Raw genomic sequence first — 19,417 nt, forward strand, 5'->3', positions numbered from 1 at the left:
TAGATAATACAATGTATCACCATGGTCTAGTCAAAATACTAGTTGAATTTCATCTCCAAAACATAGGTGATAATTGGTAAAGCTTTTTAGTAAGGAATCACTTTAAGGAAGATATTCATGGGCAGCCAAATAGCAACACACCTAAGAGGGGAAGGAAAAGAAAATTTGATAGGACACTGGAACAAGAACCACAACAGTCACAAGAACTGTCAGAGGATGACATCCCTCTTGCAGAAATTTTAGAGAAAATAAACAAAAGAGATGTTAGAAGAAAGAAAGCCAGTAAAGAGACAAAGATTTCACCTCAAACAAAGAAGCCTAAAACAGAAAGGAAGAAAAATCAAAAGACCCTTGTCACAGGTCTAAGAAGGAGTACCAGACTCAACTCAGCAAAAGAATTACCCTAAAAAAGCATAGAGCATATCAATGAAGAGACAAAAGAAAACTCAGAGGCAGAAGAAGATTCAGGAATTTCTTCGAGAACATCTCCAAGAGTTTCATCACCAAGGGTTTCATCACCAACTTTCACCTCGCCTCCTCGGAGTCCAGGACGAAGAACGCCAGAAATTGATCCTGTGCAGCAAGAGATTTATGATTATATTGAATCCCTGGAGAAAAGGGATGCAGCAAGAACATCAATTCCAATTCAAGAGGAAGAAGTCCAATTTAATTAACCACAAGAACCTCCAATAATCAATGTATTGAAACATGAAATCTTCGAACTGGAGACATCAAACAGGTACATTAAAAATGAAAATCAAGCCTTGAAAGCACAGAATGAAATCCAAATAGCTAAGAGTGACAACCTCCTTTTACATCTAAGTCTATGGTTTAAGAAGAACAAGAAACTAAAGAAGAAAAATAGGGCTTTACAGAGAGGTTATAAATTTGAAATACAAGATCCTCATGAGAAAACCAAGGATGGCAATGACTGGTAAGAAAGTGAAAAGGATGAAGTTAGATGTACTGGTAGAAGTGTCCAAGCAAATGCAGTAGTTCAACAAAGATATCAATTTTGTGTTTTGTATGAGGACATACAAAATCTTTAGTGTGGGGGAATGTAGAGTTCCATAACTATTTTGTTTTGACACCCTTTTTCCTCCATTTTCCTCTTTTCATCATCGCTATCAACTCAATAAAAGTAGTAAAACCATAGATTTTGACAAGGTAAAAACTCTCATGTCTTATTTTTCATATTCGTTAATGTGCCTTATTATTATGTTAAAGATTGCATTAGCTACATAATTAACATGACTCTGTAGCGATTTTACAAATCTGCAGCTATCTCCATGATTTGCGGGGTTTTTGTGCGCCAACGAAGCAAAGAAGCACATGGACGGTTGAGGATTGATCCCCTCGTGGATCTCGTCCTATTCGCTCGAGCCAATTCATTAAAGGAATCATACAGTGGTGCGTCAAAGGCAGGGGTCAAACACGTAGTAGCAGAAGTCCAAATGCATCACGTTTTTTCGATTTGCTTTCCAAACAACAAATTGTCGAGATAACGTTTTTATTGTTTAAGTTTCAAATTTGAATAAGGATTGATTAAAAGACTTGTAGGTGTGTAGAAGTCTCAAATTGTTGAGCACACATTTTATATATAAATATGTATCCTCTGTAAAGAATACAAAAGGGAAGTAATAGTTAATCTCTGAAGAAATTGTGTGAAACAAACCTTTGTTCTCATATTGAATTAAAGTTATCTTTCTGTTATTCGATGCGCATGTGAGCGTGATTTACACCTGCTGTATGCGGAGGGCCCCTGCAGACGGTCGAGGTTTAGTTTATTTCATTTTATTGCTTTCTGTTATCGCATTGTCATTTCGTTCTAGCTTAGTTTCCTTACTTCACTATTTCATCATTTCGTTATAACTCAGTTAAATCTTGTTATTTCGTTTGCACTTGAATTTCTTCACAGTCGTTTAATGGTTTAGTTTCTTCAATGTTTTTCACTTAATTACAGTCAGTGTTAAAAGATTGTTTTCATGCTTTTAGAATCAAAACTTGTATATACTCCGTAGTCAGCGTTAAAAGATTACCTTCATGCTTTTTAGAATCAAAATTTGTATATACTTTGCAGACAACTTTTAAAGGATCGTTTTCTTGCTCTTAGAATCATTTGAATTTCAATACTCTGTTTTGAATTAGTGAGACAAATTTTGTCTCACCCGACACTGATCCAACTCCCAAAACTGGGAAATGTTGGGCTCCACGAACCCCTGTGTCACTTATGCGCAAGCAGTAGTACGCTCTACCAAGAAAGTACAACTGATCAAGCCGTCTTCCCAATTCAACCTCTGAGAATGACTTGCTAGCCTTCTACGGAAATTCTCTCGGCCTCCAGCGACTGACTCGATCTTATAACTAGCCAAATCGAACTCTGCTTCTGAAGCCTCTGCGCCAACACTGTGCAACCTCATTGAGGAGAGTTAGCCCTCCTGTAGCTGATCCTTCGGAACTGGAAGACTTCCTCTAGACTCACTGTCTCTACCCCTCTTTGTCTTTGCGTCCCCTCTCTAGCTCGAACTCTTCCGACAAAATGCTGCTGCTCTCTGGAAAATCAAACTGCCCAAGGAAATCGATCTCAAGTGTGTTTCTCCATCTACCCATTGACCTCTTCTTATAATCTTCAGTTGGGACTCCAATGACCAAGAGAAAAACTTAATCAATGGCTGAGATTATTTCCTAGTCGATCCATGTGAGTTGTAGAGAAATCTCACTTTCCTCAATTAATTGTTGTTAATTAATCATTTTGATTTTCCTTAAGTTAGACTCAGGGAAAATTTAATTACTGATTAATTAACTTAATTAAGGCATTTCTAGGTGTATTTTCCTGAAACCTTTTCTGGGTTATGGAGTCTCAGTGTTTCTTAGCCTCTTCGACAACTGTCTAGACTAGAACACCATCCGATGCCACAAAAACTATCCCTCTTAGCAAGGACGGTGTTCTAGTGCTAAACCGCTACAACACCCTGTCTTTGCATGATCCTCCATACATGTTGCTGATGTCTGGCCACTATGACTGCCTGCCACTACCCACCAACCACTGTGCAACTCTGATGTTGCATCTGTGCTGCTGCTATATTGCTGCCAACTCTGCATCTGCACTGCAACTCCCTCTCATCTATTGTTGCCGCTACTGCAACTGAGAAGCACACGAAATATTGAATCAACTGTCTTTGTGTTGCATTTGTCTCTTGAGCATTTCGCTGCTACTAGCCTCTGCACTGTCCACTGGGAATCTACGCTGTTGCTGACTTTGTTACTGAGCCTCCCGCTTTACTATCAACTTTGCTCTGCGCTCCCCAGCACTTGACTGCAACTAGTATGCAACTAATACTCTGGAATTGAATGCATCAACTAACACTGATCCTCCTGCTCCTGAATATTGTAGGCCCTTGTAGCAAGGTAATGATCCATGAGGAAACACCAACTGATGCTTACCTCAATGGACTCTTCCCAAACCTGCTCATCTCTTGGAGTATAGCTCCATATCACCCCACCTCACTCTTGGAGGTATAGCTGCAAACATGGTGAAATCTTCCTCCAGCCTGGAGGACAATTTGTCTATCTCTGCAGATGCTGCCACCTGGTCTTGCTTCTCCTGCTTGTCCTTCTTCCTTTAAGGACACTGAGTACTCTAGTGGTCAAATTTGCCACACTTGAAGCACTTGACCTTAGATAGGTCCTTCTTTTTCTTCTTCTCCCCTGTGAACCTTGTCTCTGACTAGGACCCTTTGATGCAAGGGCCACATTATCTTCCTCCTTCTCACCTTTCAAACCCTTACTGCTGCTTCTACTGATGGAGGTTTTCACTAATGCTCGCCTCATCTCCTGCTGCAGGTTTGACCACATATTGTCCCACCTAGGTATAATATCTCGTCCCAAAATGCCTTGGATGAAGATCTCCCAATCCTCTGAGACACTGTTCTGTGCCAAACGCGCAAGCTCTGTGTCTTGAGGTGCTTCCCCAATGATTGCAAGTTGATCCTAGATTTCTTGAATTCTGGTGAGAAAGGGATCAATGCCTTCACCCTTATACATCTTGATGTTTCTTAACTTCCCTTTCAGAAACATCTTCTGTTGCTCGGAAGGATTCTACTATAGCTGTGTGAGAGCATCTCACATCTCCTTGGCGGTGTTCTTGCCAGATATTTGTGAGACTATATGGTCCTGTACTCCATCCAAGATCATCCACTTCGCCTTGGCCATTTCTTTCCTATACTCTTTCAGCTGATCTGCATTGGTCGGTACTGCCACAACGCTCTCTGCAAAGGTTTTTAGGCCATGCTCATCTAACAGGAAGGACATCCTGGCCTTCCAGATGACATAGTTGGAAGCTCCCTCCAACCTATCTTGATCTCTAAGCCTAGTTGTGGCCATCTCTGAAACTGGAATGGAAATCTCCCTCTTTCTCTTGCTCGACTGCTAATTCTACTATTCGCACTCCCTTTTGGAGTGAGAAAATTTGCTTGTAGCTATTGCCAGGTGCAACTGGAACTTTAGATTTCTAAACTAGAAACCCTCTGAGAGAAATTCCCTCTGTGTGTGCACTTTTCTCTTCCAACCAACGCTAATTTTGCTCTAGCAAAACTGCTGCAAAACCCTTTTGCACCCAAACAAGGAATTTGCTCAGTGAAATACTATCTGCTCTATCGGAATTGCTTCCCGGCTTTACTACTGCCTATTGGAACTGCTACTAGGCTCTGTGAATTTTTCCTGCCACCTACACTGGAAAAATTGAACCCTCTGCCCAACCGTTCGAACTACCAAGCCAACCTCTACGCAAATTTGGAAATTGAATTGCCAGGCTCCCTCTGAATCTGGACAATTTCTTCCTTTCGCTTTTGAGCTTCCTGTCTGATCAAATTTGCACTAATACCATGTGAAAATTTCAACTATTGCAACAAATGGAAATTATTCGTTTAAGGGTAAATTAATTAATTGCTAGGACAAACAATGAATAATTCACACCTACAATTTTCACCAAAATAAATACTACGAAAGATAATCTGGAAACTAAGAAAATATTGGCGCATACACACAAAAAATATAACATCGTTGTTTTGGGAAAAAAGTCCTTGGATAAATCCAATGTGGGAAAACTGGTGCAACAACTAAGGATTTTTATTATTAAGCAACAGTGAGAAAATTCCGAGTACAACTCGATGCCCAAACTGGAAAGTGTTGAAAAGTGTGCAACAAGAAATGCTTGTTGAGAATGCAACAAGATGATGGAGCTTAGTGGAAAGGATTCGCCTTCACTAAGTGGGCCCGCAGGCAAATTATGGCGCAAGTTCTATTTTTGATCTCAGCAGGGATGATCACAGTATGGGTGATCACAGTATGGGTGACCACAGTATGGGTGATCAAAGTCTATTTTTAGACTGGCTGTCAAAAATAGAAAAGTCAAATATTATTGTCTCATAATAATATTTGGACTATAAACTTGATCTTATTCTCTTGGAGCACTTTAGGATGAGCTACGAATGTGGTACATGCAGATCCCAGAAGGAAATACGTGGTTACCTATGGGATGACTAATATTTGCATGCAGGACTTCAGTTAGAACTCAAGTGAGTTGAGTTTAGTGGACTGGAGGTGCAGTTGATGGAGTTGTGTTCAGTTTAACTTTGTTAAACTAGTTGTATTTAGTATAACGGATCAATAGACTAGAGATGAGTTGGGTGAATTAGTTATTAATTAATTCACAAGTTATTAACTCATAATGCAACTATAGAATACATTAGTTAACTCAGTTGCATGTCAGTGCATGTTCAGTTCAGCAGGGACAAGTGTTAGAGGATCAGATTGCTATCAGTTGTGACTATAGTTGTGCTTGATGATTTGCACAATCAGAGGGATTGAGTATGCCAATGAATTGGCCAATACCAAGAATTGTAGCCTGTGCTCACGTCCAACAGAGTGTGAGTGATTATTTGCAGGTCAAATACGAGTTTGGTAAGCCATTCTCATCAGTTCTTGAGCAGGTATTGAGCTGGAGAGGCAGGCAAGCAGTGGAATAGATTTGGAGATCAGATCTGAGCTGTATTGTGTGTAACAGGTGGAGCTGGTACTGGATTGCTTGTGATAAGCATTGTACTTTGTAATGTTACATGATTCAATCAATATAATATACAGATAGTGTGGGGTTTTTAGCGAGATGCTTTCCCCGAGATACATACTGTGTTAATGAGTTTGATTGATGCTTCTATGTGCGCCTGTGAATGTTTCTGCTTCTGTAAATTGATGATCAACGTAGAGGAGATTATGTATTATACCTGTTCCGCTTATAATTGTATGATCAGGATAATCTCTGTGAATATGTGTCATATTATTCAAAATTTCTACATGGTATCAGAGCGCGCTGATTTATAGAAGAAGTTCTACATGATATCAGTGCTGTATTGATCATCAGATCTATTATTCAGGAAGTGTTTACATTTTATTTCTTCAGGCAGAGTCTGTAATCGAGCCAGGTAGCCTCTGGATTCATCCTTCTTTTGGAAGGTGAGATATCCGGTGAATGCCCATACAGTCGATCTCTGTACAAGAAATACTTTGTTCTCACGACTTCTAGATCAGAAGCGGTTGAGTTTTGTGCTGGTGGAATTCAAATTTAATTCCAAAGCAAGAGATAAACTCAGAAACATTAAGTGTGAGAATGGAGATAGTATGCCCCAGTATCTCACGAAGTTCACCCAATGCCGGGATGAGCTGGGAAGTGTGGGGGTGACTGTCGGATGAGGATGGTGAGTCTAGCACTCCTTGACCTTCCTAAGAGTTGGCATAGCTACCAGGACTCGGTGAATGGAAGGGAGAAACTGCCAGGATGGGAGAGACTTTGGTCGGATCTTGTGCAGGAGGAGATTAGACAGCACACCAGAGACAGTTCTTCATCTATGCATGATGAGGAGAACTGTGCCTTAGTGAGTAAGGCGAAGAAGGGAAAGAAGAAGGTTTCTCTTTCCGAATCCAATTCTTCCAGTGATGGGAAGAAGGTTGACAAGTTGAAGGTGAGATGCTTTCATTGTCATGAGGATGGTTCACGGGTCAAGAACCTGTATGCTCTTGAGGTTCAAGATGCATGCGAAGCCTTGAGCAACGAGGCAATTGATGGAGACTTGGTGGTTGAGAGGGAGCGTATATTACCTCTCGACATGCAGAGTCAGAAGAAGTCTTAGACGATTGTGGAGGAGCCACGATTGGTGCAACAGCTTCAAGAGGTTGTGGAGGAGCCACAACAGGGGAAGCTGAGAGGAGATCGAGTAGAGACATCTACTCATCCGGAGACCTCCAGTAGGGGGAAACTTCGAGCCAGGTGGGCTGAGGGATCGCATGCAGCCATACCTCCAGGTAGGAGGTGGGGTGATGTGGATTGATTGTCCCAAGGAGGAGGGGCAGGATCCTTGAGGTACCCAACCTCTTGGATGAGACGTTGCTACGGGAGCCCCAATGTGTAGTAGCAGGAACTGATTGATTGGGTAGAGACAGATGCGGATGGAGCGGCAGAGAGAGCGATAGTGCAGGGAATCCCAGGACAGCGCATAGCTAGCAGGCTGCAGCAATGCGAGAGGCACAAGTGTTTTGCACAGTGCTAGGTGGCACAGAGATGTGTGCAATGGTGCGAGATGCATGGAGATGTTGCAGTAGCGCAGATGTCAGAGAGGGAGCACTTGTCAGCAGCAGGTAGAGCTTCAGCATCAGAGGGTGTTTCTAGCCCAACAGGGAGGTCAGTTGGGAGGTGCAGTGCGGATGCAATGCTGGGAGATAGAACTAGCAGCAGCACAGATGCAGTCAGAGATCAAAGTGACAGAGGCTAGAGCAGTCAGATACTGAAGAGCACAGAGATGCAAAGTTTTCAGTCGACAGAGGCAATAGCAGTCAGAGACTTTGATGACAGAGCAAGTGGATCGGCCAGATGTGTTGCATGGAGAACATTCCGGAGTTACAGGATCGGGTTTGAGAGGAAGCCTTTCTTGTTGAGAGGGAGTGTTGAAAAGTGTGCAACAAGAAATGCTTGTTGAGAACGCAACAAGATGATGGAGCTTAGTGGAAAGGAGTCGCTTTCACTAAGTGGGCCCCCAGGCAAATTATGGCGCAAGTTCTATTTTTGATCCTAGCAGGGATGATCACAGTATGGGTGATCACAGTATGGGTGACCACAGTATGAGTGACCACAGTATGAGTGATCAAAGTCTATTTTTAGACTGGCTGTCAAAAATAGAAAAGTAAAATATTATTGTCTCATAATAATATTTGGACTATAAACTTGATCTTATTCTCTTGGAGCACTTCAGGATGAGCTATGAATGTGGTACATGCAGATCCTAGAAGGAAATACGTGGTTACCTATGGGATGACTAATATTTGCATGCAGGACTTCAGTTAGAACTCAAGTGAGTTGAGTTTAGTGGACTGGAGGTGCAGTTGATGGAGTTGTGTTCAGTTTAACTTTGTTAAACTAGTTGTATTTAGTCTAACTGATCAATAGATTAGAGATGAGTTGGGTGAATTAGTTATTAATTAATTCACAAGTTATTAACTCATAATGCAACTATAGAATACATTAGTTAACTCAGTTGCATGTTAGTGCATGTTCAGTTCAGCAGGGACAAGTGTTAGAGGATCAGATTGCTATCAGTTGTGACTATAGCTGTGCATGATGATTTGCACAATCAGAGGGATTGAGTATGCCAATGAATTGGCCAATACCAAGAATTGTAGCCTGTGCTCACGTCCAACAGAGTGTGAGTGATTATTTGCAGGTCAAATACGAGTTTGGTAAGCCATTCTCATCAGTTCTTGAGCAGGTATTGAGCTGGAGAGGCAGGCAAGCAGTGGAATAGATTTGGAGATCAGATCTGAGCTGTATTGTGTGTAACAGGTGGAGCTGGTACTGGATTGCTTGTGATAAGCATTGTACTTTGTAATGTTACATGATTCAATCAATATAATATACAGATAGTGTGGGGTTTTTAGCGAGATGCTTTCCCCGGGATACATACTGTGTTAATGAGTTTGATTGATGCTTCTATGTGCGCCTGTGAATGTTTCTGCTTCTGTAAATTGATGATCAACGTAGAGGAGATTATGTATTATACATGTTCCGCTTATAATTGTATGATCAGGATAATCTCTGTGAATATGTGTCATATTATTCAAAATTTCTACAGAAAACTAGCCACAAAAATTAGCGAGACAAATTTTGTCTCACCCGACACTGATCCAACTCCTAAAACTGGCAAATAGTGGGCTCCACGAACCCCCGCGTCACTTCTGCACAAACACTGTTACACTTTTCCTGGAAACTGCAACTGATCAAGACATCTGCCCAACTCGACCTCTGAGAATGACTCGTTGGCCTTCTCCGGAAATTCTCCCGGCCTCCTGCAACTGAATCGACCCTCTGACTGGCCAAATCGAACTCTGCCTCTGAAGCCTCTGCGCCAGCACTACGTAGCCTCATTGAGGAAACTTGGCCCTCCTGCAGCTGACCCTCCAGAACTGGAAGACATCTTCCAGACTCACTTTCTCTGCCCCTCTTTATCTCTACGTCCCCTCTCTGGCTCAAACTCTTCTGATAGAATGTTGTTGCTCTTTGGAAAGTCGAACTGCCCAAGGAAATTGATCTCAAGTGTGTTCCTCCATCTACCCATCGACCTCTTCTTATAATCTCTAGTTGGGATTCCAACGGCCAAGATTAAAACTTAATCATTGGCTGAGATTATTTCCTAGTCGATCTGTGTGAGTTTCTAGAGAAATCTCACCTTCCTAAATTAATTACTGTTAATTAATCATTTTTCCTAAGTTAGACTTAGGAAACATTTAATTACTGATTAATTAACTTAATTAAGGCATTTCTAGGTGGATTTTCCTGAAACTTTTTCTGGGTTCTGGAGTCTTAGTGTTTCGTAGCCTCTCTGACAACTATCGAGACTAGAACACCATCCGATGCTACAAAAACTAACAATATTGAAGCTGGTTGGTGATGAATCAAGGAAGGACTTGAGGAAGGGTTGACTAGGTATTGGGAGGACTTGGTCTAGGGTATGGGTCTTTGTATCCCATTTGAAGCAGATTCTGAGAAGAGAAGAGTTTCCGGGTTTTCCCCTTGTAGGGGTTTTTCCTTGGTTGATAGCCTAATATCTGTGTCCTCTATTGTTGCAGTTTATGTTCTTGATATTTGTTTGATGAAATATCTAACTAAAAAGAACACAAGAAAGCTAATAAGTTCACAACCAAATATCAAGGTTAAAGGAAAATTAGTATAGTAGCTGCCACTATTGATTTTCCAACATTTTTCCCCCTGGAAACATGTAGATGTTGACCAATTTTGACTAGCTATAACTCAACAATGCCTCATTGTTTAGAAAAATTCTACATGCCAGGTCATCCTCTCATCAAACTGAACAATATGGGACTAAGTTGATTGTTTGACTTCCAGGACCAGTGGCATTAGGAAACATGAATTGGCCCAAGAAATGTGAAATGTTGATTTTCTGACACTGCCATGTATGAGAACTATTTGAGGGATACTGCACCAAAGACAAGGCCGCCTATAGACTCAAGAGACATAACCATGTGGTAAAATAGGTGAACCACGACGCAAGCTAGATTGTCTGATACTCTGGTGATCAGCCCTACAAAAGTAGGCTCCTATAAAACCATGAGTCCTTTAGTACGCCCACCCAAGGCCCTCTAATCCTATAGAGGACAAAATGAACTAGAGATGAACACAAAGGGACAGGGCATGGTCAACTAAACATAAGGTCCAAGATGCTTAATACAAGGTCTCACATGGTTGTTACAAAGCTTTTGACTTGTGACCTTGGGCCTACAATGGTGGTGAAATGCATTGCAAAATTTTCTATGTACCCTTGCTAACATGAGGGACAACAGTCCCTTAGATATTTTTGTTTTGGTTCATTGGGTTGTTGGTCTATTTTGTATTAGTATAATGTCTGGAAACTAGTGCAAGGAGATGGGATGTTTGCTATGATTTCAATAGTAATGCAAGAATACGATGTTGTGTACCTTTACACAACATATTTTGTACATGAGCTATTTTGTGTGTAATCTCATTAATGACCGATCACTAAGTTAGTTGAGATTACTCATATTAACAAGTCGTCATTAAGTTATTGGATGTGTTAGTTACATGCATTAATGACTCACCACTATGTTAGTTGATAGGTGTTAGTATGAGAGTTGTATTAAAAGTGGTCTTTCCCTTTACCTGTAATCAATTCGTCCTATTATCAATACAATCAAAACTTGTTACTCATTCTAGTACCAATTACATGGCGATGTCTTTTTCCATCTTTTAGGAATCACAGTTGCATTCCAACTCTAGGTGTGTAGATGATGCAAACCCTTGTTCTTTGTCATTGTTGTTTATTTCAACTTATTATTGTTCATTGTTGGAGGATTTCCATTTTGAGCATTTGAACACTTCAACGAATAAACTGGCTACTTGAATCCCTGGGATGCTAGAGGCTGTGATTTGATGAAGTCAACAGTGGTAGATTCACTATTGAACTATTGGATTCAAGTGAGAAGAAGATTTGCTAGACAGTTGGTGGTCTAAGACTAGTACATGCATTGAGGCAAATGTGGCACCGAGGAAGCATCACTTGTTGAAAGACAAAGATACAGCCAATAGGAGCCAAGATTTGAAGGCCATCCCCATGGCCATGGCAAAGATGATATGAGATTAGAGATGGGAATGCCTGAAATCACTTAATGGTTGTGGTGATACAATCATTGTTGATTTTTGGGTAGCATCGAATGTGATCTAGCTCCGAAATTTTGTGGAGGGGCTAGAACACATGAGATCTCCAATACCCAACAATCGTTTGGAGAAATTCCACCCGGAGTGCATATTATTCAAATAATCAATTATTTTTAATTGTGCCTAAGTTAAAACTTAGGAAATTAAATTAATTAATGTCTCTACCCGGAGTGCATATTATTCAAATAATCAATTATTTTTAATTGTGCCTAAGTTAAAACTTAGGAAATTAAATTAATTAATGTAAATATGGGTGAGAAGCTTCTAAGTGACGAGGATCAAGTCTAATTTAATCTTAGCCGTTGATTAGAGATTAGATCACGGTCATTGATTTTTCAATAGGAAAATTATAAAGGAAGGCTTGGGGTCAGTTGGAGAACACACACAGTGAGAGTAGCACTTGAGCTAGATCGAAATTCTGGGGCGTGGTTTGCTGAGAATTTCAGAGTGAGCTTCTAGTGCAGAGAGGGGTAGTTGGGTAGTAGGACTTTCGTCCAAGGCCGAGAATACATAACAGAGAGGCAGAACAACACCAGGGAGAGACAGCGCAGCTCTAGGAGGGTGACGCAGAGGCTTGAGGGCTGACGCAGTCACATAGAGGCAGCGTTGGGGTTTCTGTGAGGTGTAGATTGGGCTTCAATTCAGCAGATCGATTTCTGAGCTGGGAAGGATGACTGGGAGGGTGACGCAACTCCTAGAGGAGGCGACGCAGTCCCGACGCAGAGTTGGGAGCAACCATCGTTGCACAGCACTGAGGACAACGCAGTCACCTGTGGGGTTTGTTCATCCAGTTGTTGTATCCGCCAAAATATCTGTCTCCGGATAGAGGTACTTCTGCCGGGTTTATTCTCTGTTAGGTGAGCCGGATTTGGCACCCTAGTTTTTTTTCCCCGAGGAAAAATCATAATTTTCTATTAATTTGAGAAAATTACATGTTGTAGATGCCAACCAGGCATATGCAGAAAGTTAGGCCAAAGCCTTCAAAAATATATATGTCTGTACAAAAAGTTACCCAAGAGGGTATACTGTAGTTGATCGGAAATATATATATATATATATACAAGAATATAAAGAGCATAATATACGAGTTTTGATAAATATCTGCATAAAAAAAAGACTCTATTAGGGCCTATCAGCCCCCTGAAAAAACTGATCTATATATGGCCGATGGTAATACTAGTAATGATCATCCTCCCGCTGTACCTGTATTGACCATAGACACTTGGGCTGGACCGCGGCCTCCTTGGATAACTAGTCGACAATCTGATTACGTTCCCTGTAAATATGATGACAAGAAATATAATCAAATTGTGATTTTAATAGTATGGCTTCATCCAATATGTTCCTGAGAGAGTGCACATGACATGTATTTGTGTTATTGAACCAATTTATAATGATTTTGGAGTCCTCGAAAATCTGTAGGTGTCTGCAATCATGATTCAGTGAAAAATGAAGCAAATGTCTAAGAGTGATGAGTTCAACATAGTTGTTTGTACCAGCCCCTAGGCCCATCTGAATATGGAAGATATGACTGTCAGATAGATGCAATAGAACACCCCCCCACATCCTTGATCTTGTGTAGATCCATCAAAGTATGCCCAGGGATGATTTCGGTCTATATCTTTAGGTGTGACAGCATGGACAAGAGGAGTGTGTTCCTCGTCGTCGGGGATTTCATGGAATGAGTTAATAATCTAGGCGATTGAAAGAGGCCACCGAGCAGCTTTATCTCTAAAGATGATTCCATTCCTATTCAACCAGAGTGACAAAACAGATAAGAAGAGGGAGGTTGCGTGCTTTTAGGTTCGAGGACTCAGTCCTCCAACGATTCCAAGCATTCAAAATGTTGTCTCCATGCCATCTTTGAGTAATAGCCAGTGAGGAGAGAATTTGTTCCCATAAATTGACAGCAGCAGGGTAGATAAGAAAGAGGTGTTCATTTGATTCTTCAACTTGATGACATAAGACGCACCAGGAGGGACCATAAAAAGACCTTTTCTTCACATTTTCCCCAGTAGGAGTTTTGTTCATTAGAACATTCCACATAAACAGGCTGGTACGTGGAGGGGCTTTGAGCTTCCAAAGGGAGTGCCACCACCCGGCCAACTCAGGTGGCTTGTGTGCAGCATAAATAATAGGATAGCCTTCTTTTGGGGAGTATATTCCATGTGCTGCAGGTGCCCAAATGAGTTCATCTTCATCCTCCGAGATACGAACATGTGATTCAGTTAAAGCGGAGATATAGCCCACCCAATCCTGTTGCCATTAGACTGGGATTCCCAGAAGATCAGCTGATTTCCAAGCTTGTGCAAAAATGGTGGAATTCTCCAAATCGGCAATCGAGTTGATGCCTTGATCGTTTAAAAAATTAATAAGATCAGGGGGTAGCCTGTACATGTTGCCGCATCCTGTCCAAGGGTCCATGCCAATGCGCACTGATATGCCAGATTTAATACGCCATACAAGGCCATCTCTAATAGTGGGAAGGGTGCAGAGAACAACTCTCCAGATCATCGATATACCAACTCTGTGCCAGGACGAGAGTCGAATCCAATCCATAATATGAAGAGGCCATATGTATTTGTGATGGACCACATTAGTCCAAAGGCTGCGTGTCGTGAGAATATGCCAAACCATCTTGGCAGCGAGAGCATGTGCAAAAGAGGGTAGGTCCTTCATTCCCCAGCGACCCCATTTCTTTGGAAGGGCGATGTGACTCCAACCCACCCAAGCAAAAGGCCTCCCCTCCTTGAAACCATTCCACAGGAATCTATAGTATATTTTTGTATCTGAGATAGTATTCCTTTGGGTATCCAAGCCAAGGACATCCAATATACCGGGGTCACCTCTAGGACCGATTTGATAAGGACTAAGCGCCCTACTCTAGATAAGAACCTGTGAGTCCAGTTATGAAGTCTTTTTTCCACCTTGGCCACAAGCCAAATCCAATCCTCAATCTTGTAACTGTGTGGCTTGATGCGGAACCCAAGATATTTGAGTCCATCTTCCAAATAAAGTCTTTAAAAAGGGAACTTCTGAAGAGCGGTCCAGATTTCTTTAGGGGAGCATCCTGAGAAGGAGACGGTGGATTTCAGCTGGTTTGCTTCCATTCCGGTTGCAAGGCAGAAAATCTACATGATAGCAGAGAAAGCAGTGAAGTCCCGAATACCCCCACTAAGGAAGATGAGGCATCAACAAAAAGTAGGTGGGAGATGATACATTGGTCTGTAATCTTGATACCCTGAATTCGTCCTTCTCTTCTTTCCTGCAATATTAATCTGCTCAAACCTTCCATAACAAGGAGGAAGAGGAGTGGAGAAAGGGGACATCCCTGTCTGAGTCCTCGCTTTGCATGGAAAAAATTGGAGGCCGAGCCATTTATGAGAACGTTGAAGGAAACAAAAGTGATACATCACATGAGCCCAAGTGAGTTAAAAGCATTCTTAAGTATAACCAACTGACACGATCAAAAGCCTTAGAGAGATCGATCTTGAGGATAGAGCCTTTTAAATGCCTAGTCTTAATGGAGTGGAGGACCTCCTGTGCGGTGCCAATGGCCTCATGAATTTGTCTGTTATGTAGAAAGGCAAATTGTTCAGATGAGATGTGGGCAGATAGGATGGGCTTTAGACGATTGGCGATGATTTTGGCAATAATCTTGTAGAGGCAATTGCAAAGGGAGATAGGCCTGAAATCATTGAAAGATAGTGGGGAGTCGACTTTGGGGATGAGGGCAATGAAGGTGGAATTGAAGGCCTCGTACATTTGACCAGATGATCTGCATTCCTCCACAACCTTAAGTAGGTCCTGACCAATGGTCTCGAAGAAAGCCAAATAGAATTCGACAAACCATCCATCTGGGCTAGGGCTTTTATCCTTTTTAAACCATTTGAGGGTGCTTTCCAGTTCCTCCATTGTAACAGGCTTGATGAGGTCAGCTTCTGCATCCTGATCAACAAATCGAGGAAATAGTCTAGTACCAAGATGAGCCAGTTGGTGAAAGGTGTGAGCAGGTTGGCCATCCTCATTAGGCATCTGCCAGATAGTATTAGTTGCCCGTCTCCCATTCGCAAAATTGTGGAAGAATTTGGTGTTGTCATCCACTGCTTGTAACTAGATAGCCCTACTTCTAAGGCGCCAAGTCTCCTCTCGTTCTTTAAGAATTTTGGATCGCTGTACCTCCAGGTCTATGAGGGAGTTTTAAGCTTTTGCAAAGGAGAACCCCCTCCCGTCCTGTTGATTTGGGGTAGCATTGAATGTGCTCTAGCCATGAAAATTGGTGGAGAGGATAAAACACATGAGATCTCCAAGACTCAGAAATGGTTTGGGCAGATTCTACTCGGTTAAGGAGATATTAAAATAATTAATATTTTTAATGGAGTTCCTAAGTTTAAACTTAGGAAAAATAAAATATTAATAGGTATTAATATAGAACTAGGTTATATGGTTCTAAATGACATGGATCAAGCCAAATCTAATCTTAGCCATTGATTAGAGATGTAATCTCGGCCGTTGAAGGACCAATAGGAAAAGTATAAGAGGAGGCTTGAGGGTCAGTTGGAGAATACACCAAAGTGATCAGTCATTCGATTTTCTAGAGTGGGGTTTGCTAAGAGAAATCGAATCAGTGATTAGTTGCATCGAGGGGCAGTGAGTACGAGATAGAGAGGCAGAGATAGTGCCAAGAGATCAACGCAAAAGCAGAGAGAGGCAGAGATAGTTTCAAGAGACCAACGCAAAAGCAGAGAGAGGCAGAGATAGTGCCAAGAGACCAACGCAAAAGCAGAGAGAGGCAGACGCTGAGCCAGAGGGAGCCACATAGAGGCAGAAGGGACTGTGCAGAGGCCAGAAGGGCCTGCGTCATCCACGTAGAGGCTGCAGGAGTGACGCAGAGGGTCAGAGAGGCTGCGCAGAGCCTCAGAGGGCTGATGCAGTGAGTTTCAGGCTGATGCAGAGGCCAGGAGGGCTGACACTGAGCTTTAGATTGTGTTGGAGAGGGTTTTGTGGGGCAGACTTTTTGAATATCTGCTTCCGAATAGAGAGGTATTACTGCCGGATTATTTTCTCTGTCAGGTGAGCCAATTTGGCACCCAGTTGTACTCCGAAAGACTGCATAATAAAATAATCGTCAGAATCGCTGCACCGGTTTTTCCAAGTTGGGTTTTTCTGGGGACGATTGTCCTAAAATAACGGTGTCACTTGTGTGTTTGTCTATTTCTCTCAGCTGTTGATTTGGAGATGGTTGACACTGTATCGTGTTTATTTCAGTATTTACATGGTTAAATAACTTGTTCGTAATTAACAAGTAGGAGAAATAAACCAGAGAATACAGATAAAATATCTAATGGGTAATACTTAGAAATTTCAACACGTTCTTGTCCATCAGATCTGCAATCTTGTCTTCGATAACCCTCAGATTCTGCTCGTCCCGATCTCTTTTATGTTTGGCCCATTGTATAGATAATCTCTTTAGGTCATTCAAATTGTGACAAAAGCCTTCTAATATAGAGCTCCCTAGGGCAGGAGGGTGTGCCCTCCAATAGTCATTTACCAATTTGATGTAATCAGGGTCCATCAACCAGTTGGAGTTGAATTTATTTGGCACCTTAGTTGTATTCAAAAATCAACATAATAATAAAACCCTCATATCTGCTGCACCGGTTTTCCCACATTGGGTTTTTCCGGGGATGTTTAGTCCAAAAATAAGTGTCTTTTGTGTGGTGGTCTCATTTATTTTTCAGTACTTGATCTGTATATTGGTGTAGGCTGCAGTGTATTTGCATTAATATTTTCTGAATAATTATGAAAATAACTTGTTAAAATGAAGAACACAAGCAGGTAATGCAAATCAGTTTACTGCAATAGGATTTATGATTTGTTAGATTCATAATTTTTCACATGGTATCAGAGGGATTGCAGATCAAGGAGGATTGAAGCCATCAGCAAAAGGACAGAGGAAAAATTTGTGCATGAAGACAACTGTCCCGAGAGACAACACACTTTCAAGCGAAGAGAGCAAAGGAGAGGTGACGCAGTCACCAAGGAAGGCTTGCGCAGATCTTGCGTCAGCCTGATTGGGTGACGCTGTTGCTGTAGAGGGCAGCGTAGTGGTCACTGGGCCAACGCAGAGACTGTTGAGTCTCGGTTTTCTAGTTGCTATGGCTAGGGGTGCAACGCATATTTTATCTGGAGTTGCTAGTGGGGTGCTGATTCTGTTGGTGTAGAACGGTACCTAGTGGGGCAGAAGAGAGATTAGAGAGGGGTGGTTCGAAAGTGGTTGGCAGAAGGATTTTCGTGAAGGAAATCAAAATTCAAAATTCAGAGGGAGCTTGTTCCTTAGAGGATTTCTAGCGCCAAAGAAATCTAGATCCGAGTTTTGCTGGGGCAGCAGCGAAAGAGGGAGAAGAGAACCGGTTTGACATTCATTTGAGCAGAGATGGCCGTTAACGGACTAAGGGATCAGGACAGGTTGGATGAAGCATCCAACTTCGTCATTTAGAAGGCCAGGATCTTGGCAGTTTTGGATAAACATCGCATAAAGGATTATGCCTTGAAGACGGTTGTTGCTTTGGTTGATGTTGATCCTCTCAAAAAGTACGAGGAGGCTCAGGGAAAAGCAAAGTGCATGATCTTGGACGGGGTCAAGGATCATGTGATCCCACATATTGCTGAGAAGGACACATCAAGGGAAATTTAGGAGGCCTTGACCACATTATACGAGGGAACTTCCGTTCAACGGAAGATGTTGCTTGAGAGTCAACTGAGAGAGTTTCAGATGCAGAAGGGAGAAGAAAGCGGAAGATGTTGCTTGAGAGTCAACTGAGAGAGTTTCAGATGCAGAAGGGAGAAGAAAGCGGAAGATGTTGCTTGAGAGTCAACTGAGAGAGTTCCAGATGCAGAAGGGAGAAAAAATCGATCCCTTCCTTCTCAGGTTGCAAAGGATTTGTGACCAGTTAACTTCCATAGGGGCTACACCATATGTTGAATTTATGGTCAGGATTGCACTGAATGTAGTCATTGAAGACTGGGAAACCTTTGTCCAAAGCATCTTGGGCAGGGCTTCTCTTCCTAGTTGGGAGGAGATGTGGGCAGCTCTTCGATGGGAAGAGATCAGACGATGGACCAAGGCGGGAAGTAGCAGCAAAGGGATTAGAATCAAGAAGGAGGAAGAGGAGGATGTGGCTCTCGCATTAGCGGGACAACAAGGGAAACATAAACGAAAGAAGAAGGACATATCCAAAGTCAGATGCTTCAGATGTGGAGAAATGGGTCATTTTGCCACGCAGTGCTCTCAGGAGAAGAAGGGCAAAGAAGAGAAGTCTGACTCAAAGGCTGCTCCAGCGCAAGCTGACAGAGAGGACGATGATGATTGCGCCATGAGTGCTCATGCACCTCTAGAAAAGAAGTGGGGTGATATAGAACTGTAGTTGGAGCTACAGTGAAGTAAGGGGCAGGATCCTTGAGTTGCCCAAACTCTTGGATCACATACGGCTATGGGAGCCCTTAATGATAGTAGTAGAATGACAGGAGTCAGTTGGTGCAAGGCATGATGGAGCAACAATGGCAGAGCTAGAGCACCAAAGTCTGAAGCAGCGCAGTGGAGTGTTGCAGCAGTGTGGAAGG

At 42.1% G+C, this 19,417-nt stretch overlaps 1 long non-coding RNA gene across 13 annotated transcripts in view; it reads left to right on the forward strand.

The window, feature by feature from the left end:
* LOC149150703 (uncharacterized) overlaps positions 1 to 19,417 on the forward strand; it is a 307,262-nt gene that overhangs the window by 65,156 nt on the left and 222,689 nt on the right. Inside the window, exon 2 of one of the 13 annotated variants that reach the window (XR_016263624.1) lies at positions 1,282 to 1,557. The exons of the other annotated variants lie outside the window; for them this stretch is intronic. This is a non-coding gene — a long non-coding RNA (uncharacterized LOC149150703). Of the gene's footprint in view, positions 1 to 1,281; positions 1,558 to 19,417 lie in introns of those variants that run through there. 13 annotated transcript variants of the gene reach the window in all.

This window comes from Pinus tabuliformis, chromosome 9 (assembly GCF_031772625.1).
Source record: "Pinus tabuliformis cultivar Carrire ecotype Pingquan chromosome 9, CPIR1, whole genome shotgun sequence".
NCBI classification, from domain to species: domain Eukaryota; kingdom Viridiplantae; phylum Streptophyta; class Pinopsida; order Pinales; family Pinaceae; genus Pinus; species Pinus tabuliformis.